Genomic DNA, 12,500 nt, shown 5'->3' with positions numbered 1-12,500 from the left:
TTTATGTGACATACCGTGTGTGGCTGAAATGGGTGTGAGGAAGAAAGAGGTTTGGTTCTTTCAGCTACAATGGAGGATGGGAAACAGAGGAAAGGACAAAGTGGTGTTCCCAGGAGTCTGTGATTAAGGAGAGTGGTCTCGTCTCTGATATCTAGAGCACGTCTGGGCCGAGGCTAAACTCACTGTAGATGTAGCTGGCCACCAGCTCCACTGCCCTAGATTACAAAACACACACGACTTAAAAAATTATTTTAGCCAAACATGAAAATGTGGCCATCATTTACCCATCTCATGTCATTCCAAACCTATTTGACTTTCTACTATGAAGCACAAAGGATTTTTTTTTTTTAAAGTGCTGTTTATTGTTTTCCAGATAATAAAACATGTCGTGTTACTTGTGTAACCCTGGTTCCCTGAATAAGGGAACGAGACGTTACGTCATATGATGTTATGGAAACCCATAACGTCATATGATGTAGCGTCGACAGTTCCCATGAAAGGGAACACCAGGAGAGTCTCATAAAAAAATATCCATATGATTTATGCACTATATTACAACTCTTCTGAAGTCATACAATAGCTTTGTGTGATAAAAAAACCAAAATACATTGTTAAAAGTTATTTTCCATTGATAATCTTCATCTTCAGTGGACTGTGACTAGATTAAAAGATACATTCAGACCAGTTTTGTGAACTAGATCATCTGTTTTTTATTGAAAAGTTAAAAAAGTTAAAAAAATTAAAACAAAAAAAAAGTTATCACTTCTCCCATGACTTAAAGGTGTAGTAAGTGATTTCTGAGATACACTGTTGATATTTAAAATCAACCCAAACAAACACACGCCTCCCTTCATTGCTCCGCCCCCAAAATGCACAAACACAATGCAAGAGTGTCTCTTTATCATAGATGAGGCGAAGCAAATGTTTAGCTAAAAATAAAGCGAAGATGAACAACAAAAAACAAGGAAGTACAAAAAATAAACATACAGTACACAAACGAATATATACAAGCAAGAGTTTGTTGTTAGTCGCCAGTAGCACACCAGCTCCAGAAAAAAAATGACACTCAAAACTGTCCTGTTTCAGTAGCTAAAATTACAACAGCACCAAATATTGGTTCTGCGAAACTTAGCAAAACTAATGTTACTAACAAATGGAGCAGAAACAATGTAACCTTGTCATTTTCAGGCCTTCCTGCACTGTAAACCCTAATGCTCAAAATACTTAATTCGTTTGAGTAGGACAAACTTAAATTAAACAAATTAGTTCAGTTAAATTAACAGTTATGAGTATTTAAAACTTTCTTTTACTTTTGAGTTCACAGCACTGACATATTTCAAGTAAACTAAACCGTTTTAGTTGCAGCAGATTTCTAATTCCCAGCATGCTTTGCATCAGACTGTCTAAATGTTGAAATAAAGTGTTATTTTGTGTGTTTTTGCATAAGATTAACATAGGGAGACATAAGTTAGTGTTTAATGTTGTGTTATGTTGGGATTGACAGGGGGTTCTGTTATGTTAGTTTTGTAAGGTTACCATTCTGGTGAAGAGTAGACCGTGTGGTTAGGTTGAGGATGGGCTGCAAAACTTTTAAGACCACATATACTGTATGTTGTTTGATTATATACATGCAAGTATATATTGACAGTCTCTTTGATAATTATAATAGCATGTGTTTTTTGCTAACTAACATTTAACCAAGATTTGAATGTGATGTTTATGTAAATTAACTATATGTACTTGAGTAGGGCGAGGCTGAGAACTGTGGGGGCGAAGGAATGCCAGTGATGTGATTGTTAATGAGAGACACCTGTGCACCACACTAGCATTGCTCCACTTCCATGGCTCTCGGCCCCGCCCCACTTGTCACAAAAAAATTAAGTTCTACTAACTTAAAAAAAAATAAGTTAGTTAACTTACATTTTTTGAGGTAATAAGTTTCCTCAAATGTTTTGAGTATTCTGAACTTATTGAGTTTTACAGTGTGCTTAGGTCTCTCCAGTGCTGGAAAGCTTTTATAGTTGCCTATTAATGCAGGTTCTAAAGTTCATACCTGATCATAACCCTTATATTTCCAGCCATATTCTATTTCTGTTCTGTAATGTCTCTCAGCCATCTCACTTTCTACAGTCTTTCTTTAAATCTATCTCTTGATCACTCTCTCTCCTCCCCTATCATGAGTGTATACGCCTCCTACGGCTGATTGACTACAAAAGTGTGGTGGTGCTTTGGTCTGATCCACTTTCTCAGAAATTGCTTACTGCACCTTTACATTTAGGTCTGATCCTCTCTTAAATATATTGTATGGTTTCAGAAGACTTGGAATTCAGCACACAAGTGAAATGGACCATGGGTTTTGTAAACACAGGAGAGTGTGCGAGTAAATTGTGAGAGCATTTTTAGTGAACTATCCATTTAACAAACATGTCATGAGAGAGGGACTGAGAGGTTTTTGAAGGCTTGGAGCTCCCGGACATGCAGAGTCAGAGTTGTGCATTTTCATGGACTGACGATTGAAGAATTTGAAGAAATGAAGACTGAGACATCATGTCAGATGTGTTTTGAGTTCTTCTCACTCATTCCCTCTGGAGGATGTCTGATGTGAGAACATCACTTTTTTTGAAATGAAGAAATGAGAAGTTCAGTGTTACTTTATTTTGTTGCAGCATGTCTGGCATTATGATAAGTGGGATTACTCGCTTTCCTAACTGAAAGGCCTGTAAAATGTCAGCTCTCTGTCGTCAATATGTGTCAAGATGCTAAATTGACATTTCAAAAGCGCACCAGTCGTTGAAAGCTAAAGCTGTCATTCGGGGGGCTTGACAGGAATAGAAGGAAAGGTTATTTGTCAACAATGTGGCGGCCTGTCATGTTTCACCTTGCAGAACTTCTCTCTATTTCATTGGCGGGGGGATTAATGCAGACCGCAGTGGGGAGTGGGCGGCCATGCAAAAAGCTGAGTGACATATCAAACTCTCAACTTCCCCACAGATAAACACATTACACAAGGATGATTCGCATCACTGGAACACAATGCAGCCAGACAGACAATGTCATGGCTTCCCCCAGATACGCAGATCACAGACGTCACATCTAATGATGTCACAACAGGATAGATGACAGGACTGGTGGACAAGGTGGAAGTTTCTTAAAAAAAAAAAAAGACTAACAGAAGCATCATGCCCCCTCTGATTTTTGAACATAGTGTTTTAAAAAGAAGTAAATTTAACTCAAAGGGCCCTATTTTAACGATCTAAGAACATGGTCTGATGCGCAACACACAGGTGCACTTAGGGCATGTCCGAATCCACTTTTGCTAGTTTAACAATGTAAAAATGGTCCAAAAGGATTGAACCTAGTCTCTTAATGAGAATGTGTGTGTTTTGGGTGTAACGTGCAATAAACCAGAGTGTCATCTTCCATTCCCTTTAAAAGCCAGGTGCACTGCTGCGTGTCCCTGTGTGTGTAATAAGCAGAGTGTACGCGCTTTGTGCACCCACCTATAGGCGCATATTACTAACGCAGCATTTAAATAACAAAAAAATAAATAAATAAATAAAAAATACTGCGCCATTCACTTTAGAACTGGTTCTTGTTGGTCAATGGTGCAGTCATATATAGTTGCCTCAAAATAGCAACGTGCCAAAAATTCACCTGAACACACCTTGTTTTCAGACCAGCATGCCCATGGGCGAACAAATGGCTGCGAGTGCATTTTATATTTAAACAACGTGGGCGCTGGACGTTAAATAATGATAACAGCATTGGGCTCGGGCTGAAACAAGCAAAAAACCGCACCTAGCATCGCATTGCGCAGGGTGTACGATAGGGCCCAAAGTACTGTAAATATTACTTAGTACTCTTATTACTGGCAAAATGTGTACATATATACATTTATTACAATATAATTTCATTTGCATTAAACTAAAAATGTATCTACTATCATCACCAATTATGCACTATACTTGACTAAGTTGATTAAAATAAAATAAAACATAAAATAAATCATGTTTCATCATGCCTAGCACACCAATTGAGCAAGGAATATCATAGTGCCCCTAAAAAAGGAAAAAAGTATTTAAGCTAAGAACAAATCAGTGCATACAAGAATAAGTTTAATGCAACAAAAGAAAAAAAACTTGATCTGTTATGTGTTGAACAAAACTCACTGAGAAGCACGTTTATTTCTGAGGATCATGATTGCTTGTGTGAGAGTGATTGTGGAGGACAATAAACAGGGAACAGGAATGCAACTGTAAAGAAGAAAAAAAAACAGCATTGCTTGATTAACCAAAATCCAGAGCTAAACTACAGAGGCTAAAATCAGTGTTTTCCTCTATAAAGGAGAGATCAAGCCTTTGCCACTATATGCAGGGCTTTTCTCTTTGTATTGGATCTGGACTGGACACCACATCCTCTAATCAATGACCCAGACCAGAACTGAAAATGCCTCTTTTGTGAAGCGTCTGTCGTTGACAGGTGCGTGTGAATGTATGCGGCCGGGTGACCGGAGTTGGGGTGTGTGGGGGGAGATGTCCGATGGGTGCATCCAGAACATCCATTCTTCAAAAAAGAAGGTGGGGAAAAAAGAAAAGGTGGGTGATTCAAGGTCTCTCCTGCTGTCTTTTCCTATTTTGCCACCGCCAGTGCGGGCTTCTGGCCTCTAACAGCCAATTTAGCATCAACCCCCAACAGAGAACAGCCATTACCAAAGAGTAATGAACAGAGGCAGAAAGGACAGCTCACCACTCGACTCACTCGGCAAAATTTCGACCAGTCTGTGGCACTGTGGGAGATATGTGGGCTCCCACCATCAAAGAACAGAAGACGGTGGCTTTGAACGGTTATTAATGGCTGTATGTCTGAGGTAAAGTAGAAGCCCCTCATTTTGGGCGGCGCTGCTGAAATTGTAGGTCAAACAAATGGAAAAGAGGAAGCTGAGTTTCCCGTTCTGCTCGCCAAGGATCTGCGCTCGTCAAACATTCGGACAGTGTGCTATTTATAAAAGATAAATATCAGCAGGTTGTGACATTTATCTGCCTGGCTGTCTATGATTTTCTGGGGGACAAAGTGGTTTTTAAATATTGACAAACTCAAGGGCAAATCATTACTGGAGATCAATCGAACCTCTAGCCTGCGTGACACACCAGAAAACGGGAAAAAAAGAGTACTATCTGAAAATGAACAGAAAGCGAGGGAGAGGGAAACAAAGAAAAGTAATTACACCATTCAGAAGGTTGTAAATTTCTCAAACCGTCAAAGTGCGTGTTGGTAGTGAAAGGCAATTTAAGATGTACCAACAAAGTGGAGGGAGTCTGACATTAATCCTCAGCCTCAGAGCTGAATTGTAGGTTCATAATTTGGCGTAATTCAGAGTAATTGCTGTGGGGTTTGGAGGGATATTATTTCTTTTTTCCACTTTGATGAGTCCCCTGATATTACCACTTGGAGGTGAATTAAAGTGCAAGGTTGTATTTCCGAGGCAATAACGCATGAGTTGCAATGCTATATGATGTTGTATGCAACATTAAATTGAATGCAGAGCTGTGATAAACAGCTTCAAATTTGAGATGAGAAAAATCACAGGAAACGCATTTAAAAAGTGTTATCCTTTCAACAACCTTAGGCCTATTGTCTTCTATGTGCCAAAGATGGGTTGGAACGTGTTAGTGGAATATTTTTCCTCCTTATTTTCTGCACTAATTCAACAGGTTTTGCTCAGCTCACCCTGACCAGCAGGAATCTTATGAATATCCACGAAGAGTACACTCAAGGTTAGGGGTTTTCTCAGGCAGGGTGATCATTTACAAGCTGATGGCAAGCTAATCGCTAACTGTGCCAGGTGCCGGACAACCCATTACCTTGTTTGACATCGACAGCTCTCAGGAAGAATGAGCTTTATTTAAAAAGCTGATGACGAAACGTTTTGGGTGGTAATGTATTTTTAATGAGCAGGTGAGAATGAATGTTTGCTGCAGCAGACGGGTGCCAAGCAACACAAACACACGGACTGATACACACACACACACACACACACACACACACACACACACACACACACACACACACACACACACACACGCACATGCCTTCTAATGAGGCGAGCAGGGTTGAGTGTTACACTGAACTGTAACTGACATACAGTTGTGCTCCCAATTACATCTAACCCGTGCAAGGGGAGTGGAAGCTCTTCCTACCAGCCCAATGAAGTAAATGTTACACAGAGAGAGGCAGAGAGGAGAGACAGGCAGAAATACGTATTACTGGTGTAAAAATGACTCCATGCAACCTTGGTGCAACCACACAGAGACCTCCAGCAAGACAATACACAAGGTTCCTTTCAGAATGAAACACAGTATTAATCTTTAACACTTATCCATTAATACTTAATCCATTATAAATAACCCAATGTCAAATCACTAAAAAGTTGCATCACATTTGTGAGTGATGGAAAAATGCACACAGGATGTGCTTTGCAGCTTAAACTTTTTTATATGATTCGTCATGTACATTATATATTTAGAATCATAGCAAAGTGAACGAAACAAACTTATATGTAAAAGTTATACACAGAAATTTTTCACATACAACACCGATCAAAAGTTTGGAATAATAATAAGGACGCAAGGACGCATGCAAGGACGCATGAATTGAATATTACAAAATATTTATTTTGTTTCAAATAAAGTAGATGCTGTTCATTTAACTTTTCTATTCATCAAATAATCCTGAAAAAATGTATCACGGTTTCCAAAAAAAACATTAAGTTGCAAAAACTATTCTCATCATTGATAAAAATAAGAACCCTCATTAAAGGTGCAGTAAGTGATTTCCGAGAAATGCTTTTGATATTTTAAATTACCAAAACAAACACGCCCCTACCCAAAACGATCTTAATAATTGAGCACCAATAATAATCAAATCAACATATTAGAATGATTTGACACTGAAGTTTGGAGTAATGGCTGATGAAATATTTGTATCTGCAAACATTTGCTCATGCACACATAAATTTCATACATTTTTCATGTATAGTCTTATATTTGTCTGAAACTTTTTTTTTTTTTTTTTATGTGTGAAACCCTATGCTGTACAATGCAAAGTCTTGGCTTTCTGATTAAAACTTCTCCTAGACCAAAACAGCTCCCAGAATCTATTTTCAGAGGTGTTATTCTAGCCCTAACCTAACCTCTTTCCAGAAAAAAACAAAACAAAACACTGTTTGTGAGAACGATGCTTCTGATCTGCTTCCAACCCTGATTCATCAACTTTTACAACCCCAATGGACCGTTACTGCCCCCCATCTGGAGCTGGATCATAGTGAATGCTCTCATGTTCATTCTCTAGTAAGCACTGATGTGGTCGTCTAATTTAAACTGTGGCCCATCCATCAGTTTTCTCTCCCTGTTCACTGAGAAAACATAGAAAATGAAGAGAATGGAAGTTAGAAGTAAGAAAGCGAAAAACAGTAGGAACTTAAGCAACCCGCGTGGCTGAGTGAGCAAGGCACAGGAGTCGGAGGCCTTTAGTCAGAGGTAAACGTTATTGGAGTTCCTGTGCTATAAAATCGCTGCTTTCATGCCCACTGCACCTGACAATAGCAATCGGTGCGTGAGAGAAGAGGAGCCCGACATGACTGGTGACCCGAGGCCCAGTTTGAGAGAGTCTGCACCATGGTGCGCTGGCAGCTTCAGCAGGCCTCCCGGCTGGCTAATTGACAACAAGAGTCCATGTTGGATGGGGTACGCAGGCGGAGGGTAATCGCTTTCGACGGACATAGCTCTTGTTCGCTGTCTGTCTGTCTATCTTACTGATGCTTATTCTGTATTTCGAGTGGGTCTTGACCCGATAACAAGAGAATAGGGCTTTCTTTTTCTAGGCCCTTTTTCTTAATCTTTATGGCAACACTTTACAATAAGGTCTCATTTGTTAACATTAGTTAATGTAATAACTAACATGAACTAACAATGACCAATACATTTGTTATAGTATTTATTAATCTTTGTTAATGTTAGTTAATAAAATACAGTCATTCATTACTTGTTCATGTTAGTTCACAGTGCATTAACTAATGTTAATAAATGTAACTTTTGATTTTAATAATGTGTTAGTAAATGTTGAAATTAACATTAACTAAGATTAATAAATGCTGTATTCATGTTACGTAAAGTAGTTAATGCAACCTTACTGTAAAGTGTTACCCTCTTTATTTTTATTTTCTCAAAAAGCACATGCATAGAACATATGCAGATGAATAGATACTCTCAGAGAGGAATGCTTTAAAAGTCAATTTTTTAAGCATATGAAAGGCTTTAACATTTTTGTCTTTCCACCCATATCTATTATCAAATTTGAAAACACTTGATCTGCTTACTATTTTTGTGGAAACCCTACATTGTTTCAGAATTCTTTGATGAATAAAAAGTTCAAAAGAACACCATTTATTCGAAATATAATCTTTTGTAACATTATAAATATATTTACTGTCACTTTTGATCAATTTAATGTGCCCTTTTTGAATAAATCTGGCTGAATATGTAAAAAAGCGGACTGATCTCAAACTTTTGAATGGTAGTGTATACTTATTAAAATACAAACAAATGATAAAAAGCTATCAGTGATCAATGAAATGACTATGGGTAAATGGCCCCTTAAATCCAATACATAATAATAAATGTTAATAAAATATTAAATAAATAGATAGAATAGAATAGAAATATAATATAACAGTACATGTAACAGGTCAATAAATAAATAAATAAATAAATGAACAAATATCATTGCTCCAACTTGATTTACCTCTTCCTCAATCCCTCCCTCTCCTCTGTTTCCTCCTTTCCTGTTCCTGTTCTGCCTAAGTTCATGTCTTCAATATGGAGGGCTGCAGACAGGAGCCTGTGCACTGACCTGCTGTCTACTCTCAGGCTATTAAAACCTCTGAGGATGTGCACTGGAGCCTTTTTTCAACCCTCTCTCTACCCTCATTCCAGTTTGATCTGCTAAGTGGGCTGGGCACCCCTGCGTCTCTGCAACGATCAGCAACAGCACCTCCACTCATTACAAATATTGATGATCACTTCAAATGATGAGATGTCAGTGCTTGGAGTGCTTCCTGATCCCCACTTGACAGCCACACACGAGTCGGCCTAAAAGACTTACTGGCGGTAAGCGGGGAGTTTCCTAGTCAAGCCTGAATCACTGTGAATCCAGATGGTTATCGAAAAGCCCCTCACTTCAGATAAAAGCTCATCCATTATGAGCAGCCTGACACTGATCCACTTTTTTTTCTTCTTTTAAATGGAGCTGCTTTTGATTAGGGCCCGGATCACATCGTATAGATCAATAGAAGGTGAGTTTTCTTTAAAAGCAGAATACTGTAAACATCTGGACATGTGTGGTCCTGTTTGAGTCTGTCAACCTTCCTGATGTCACTGCATGGAGACATAAAGTCCTATATCCTATAAAGTGTTCTTAAAACAACATACTTTCCTTATGCTCTGTAGAATACAGGAATTATGCAGAGAAGAGCCCCTAAATTGAATTTGCCATGCTATTCCCCTGAATAAACAATGGTGAAGTAACTCCGTGCATTCCCCTCATAAAGCAAATCTAATCATCCCCATTATAGATAAATACTGGGCCAAATGAAATGTTTCTGTTTAAGGCAGGCTTTTAGAGGTAAAAATACATCAACACCAATGTCAACAACACAGAGTGAAGAAAGTGGATCTTGACAGGTCTGCTGCTGATATTGCAGGTTGATTTAGATGAATGGCAGCTTAAACGTAAGATACATTTTGGATTGTGTGGAGCACAACTGTAAAATCATTCATTTATAAGTTTCAAATGTGCTTATAAGTTTGTAACGTTTTAAAGCCAATGTCTCACTAGCTGACTTGAAACAAATCGATTTTAGTCTGGGTTTTGCTGAAACTGCTTCTGTCACTCATTGATTAAGAATGGAAAGGGGTGACAGACAAAATGAATGCCTGTGACATTTCTCTCCAATTCACTGTCACATGAAGTTTGACGGAATAACAGCACTACAGCACAAATGTGTGTATATATATTTATAGTTTATTTTTTACTATTATTATATATAGTTTATAGTTTATATATTTTGAGTTTGGTTCCAAAACGCATTAACTCTATTTTGATTAATTTGAGTAAAAAGGTGTTTTCTTTACCAAGAAAGTGGAAAGATGAAAACCACTATTTTCTGTTTCAAACTTTCACATAGCATCTTTTGGTTATAAAAACATAAAAAATTCAAATCTACATTTTGATTATAATAAAAATTTATTATTTTTTTTCCCAAAATGCAATAAATCCATGACACTATTTTTTTAAAAATGCAATTAATCCATCAATATAAAAGTTATTTTTCAAGTTGAAAATACACAACAAAGTAAGTTGATTCACATTTATGACAGAGTCTAAACTTTGCCAATATTTATCTTACATACAGGCATTTTACTAAAAATACATTCAGCCGTCGCTCCCAAAATGAATTCAGTGGGTCATCTTGTTAATTATTTGTTAATTATTTCTTGTTATTATTTGTCATTACCAATTAAAGAGTATCTGGCGCCACCGCACGGTTAAATAAACGCATTTGCCGAGTACACTGGTATTGAAAACGGCTTTTAAAAAAAGCCTTCAATGTTTACAGTTGGTGGAATGGAGCACTGTCATTGGTTGAGTGGATATATCGCATTCTGCAGAAAAAAGAGACTGGCGTTTGTCGCGTTTTGGAAAGAAAGGGAGAAAACATGACAGAATAACACGACGGATATTGCATTTTGCGCAAAATTAATAAATTCAGTACCGACTTTTCAGTACCGACCAGATACAATACTGATTTTGGAAGAAACTCAGTTTTTTTTAAAATAGTGTTTATCGCGTTTTGGAACCAAACTCTTCATATGGATGTTTCCACCTGAAATTAAGATGCATTAAGGTCAGTCGGATCACAAGTGGACGAGGCTAAATAAAGATGTAGACGTTTTAAGCTTGTCCACTTTCGACCACTTCCAGAGGTAGTCGAAAACGCATTTGACTGGATTGTTTTCGTAGTGGAAACGTTTATGTGTTCAAACAGCCACTAAAGACGCCTACTCTCCACCAATACTGACTTAATGGGTAAACATTATGGGAAGCGCGCTAGCCAGACGGGATTTAAACTTTGTCTGCTGAAGACCCAAGTTTGGTGAAGACGAAAAACATACATACCGCACACAATATTCTCTCACCATTCCTGATTTCTAACACACAGCATGGTCTTGCAGCTGTCGAAATGAAAGCTGATGCTCTCCGTATGTTTTTCCATCATCTCTGGGTGCATTTATAAGAAAAAAAAAAAACATTTACCCACCCATAGCCAAAGAAATCAGGACAGAGACAGATTAAAATACCAGGTGTAAAAGGGGTATGTGTTTCCCTCGTCCACTTGTGATCCGATCGACCAATATGCATCTTAATGCCATGTGGAAACAGGGCCTACAATAGACTTAGAAAATTAATGTAAGTAAATGCTCGGTTACAATGCATACCAACTCAGCGTTTGTGAGATGTGGCTTTGTGAGGAATATTTCTGGATCATATCAGAGCATCACAGTGTCACATTAGATTTTCATTGAGAGAAGAGGCTCATTGGTCACTACCAAGACCACATCTGACTGCCTTTGATACTTTTTAAACTTGCTAGATGATTTCAGAGGGTCAGCAGGGAGTTTGGTTGCTGGGGCTGTTAACACTCGCCCGCTGAGATACGCGGCAGTGCTTATAGACTCCCTCTGATTCTCCAATGACTATGTAAATGAAGCGTACGCATGAAAAATCGGCTAGTGGGACGCTGGCTTAAGATGATGTTGATGACAGCTGGAGCTCCTAAGGCTCTCAAACAAAGACACAGAGGTCATGGTGCATGAGGACAGAAACACACCAGCAGAGTGTTTGTTTGTGTTAGTGCCTGAAAAGACACAAGATGAAAACAATAACAGGAGGAGGCTCAAAGCATAGCTGCTGGAGAGATGGGAAGAGAACACATAAAACAGAATGCGCTCTGAGTAAAAGCACACACATTCTATTCTCGGCTTATTTTTTAAAGGGATAGTTCACCCAGGAATGAAAATTGTATCCTAATATATACCCACATGACTTTCTAGCGCAATGTCCAAGCTGTGATGTTGACTAAAGCTGTCAAGATTTTCAGTGATAGCTTCCTTATCTATTTTATCACTTCACAAGACTTGGAATATCGTGTACAAATCACATGGGATACTTTTATGGAAAATTTATAGTGCTTTTTTGATGCTCAAAAGGATCTGGTCCCCATTTACTTTCATTGTATGGAAGAAAGCAGTGTGAACATTCTTCCAAAATTCAGCTTTATTTGTTCTACGGATGAAAGAAAGCCGTACTTGCAGGTTTGGAATGACATAAACTTGAGTAAACAATGGTAGAATTTTACCATTTGTTGGCAAACTATCCCTTTAACT

The 12,500-nt window shown here is 38.2% G+C and overlaps 1 protein-coding gene across 5 annotated transcripts in view; it reads right to left on the bottom strand.

Moving 5' to 3' along the window:
• Positions 1–12,500, bottom strand: part of tenm3 (teneurin transmembrane protein 3) — a 284,146-nt gene that overhangs the window by 117,081 nt on the left and 154,565 nt on the right. The window lies entirely within an intron of this gene.

This window comes from Chanodichthys erythropterus, chromosome 12, assembly GCF_024489055.1.
Source record: "Chanodichthys erythropterus isolate Z2021 chromosome 12, ASM2448905v1, whole genome shotgun sequence".
Taxonomy (NCBI): domain Eukaryota; kingdom Metazoa; phylum Chordata; class Actinopteri; order Cypriniformes; family Xenocyprididae; genus Chanodichthys; species Chanodichthys erythropterus.
Note: the sequence above shows the minus strand (reverse complement) of the source record. Positions and strands in the feature narration are given on the sequence as shown.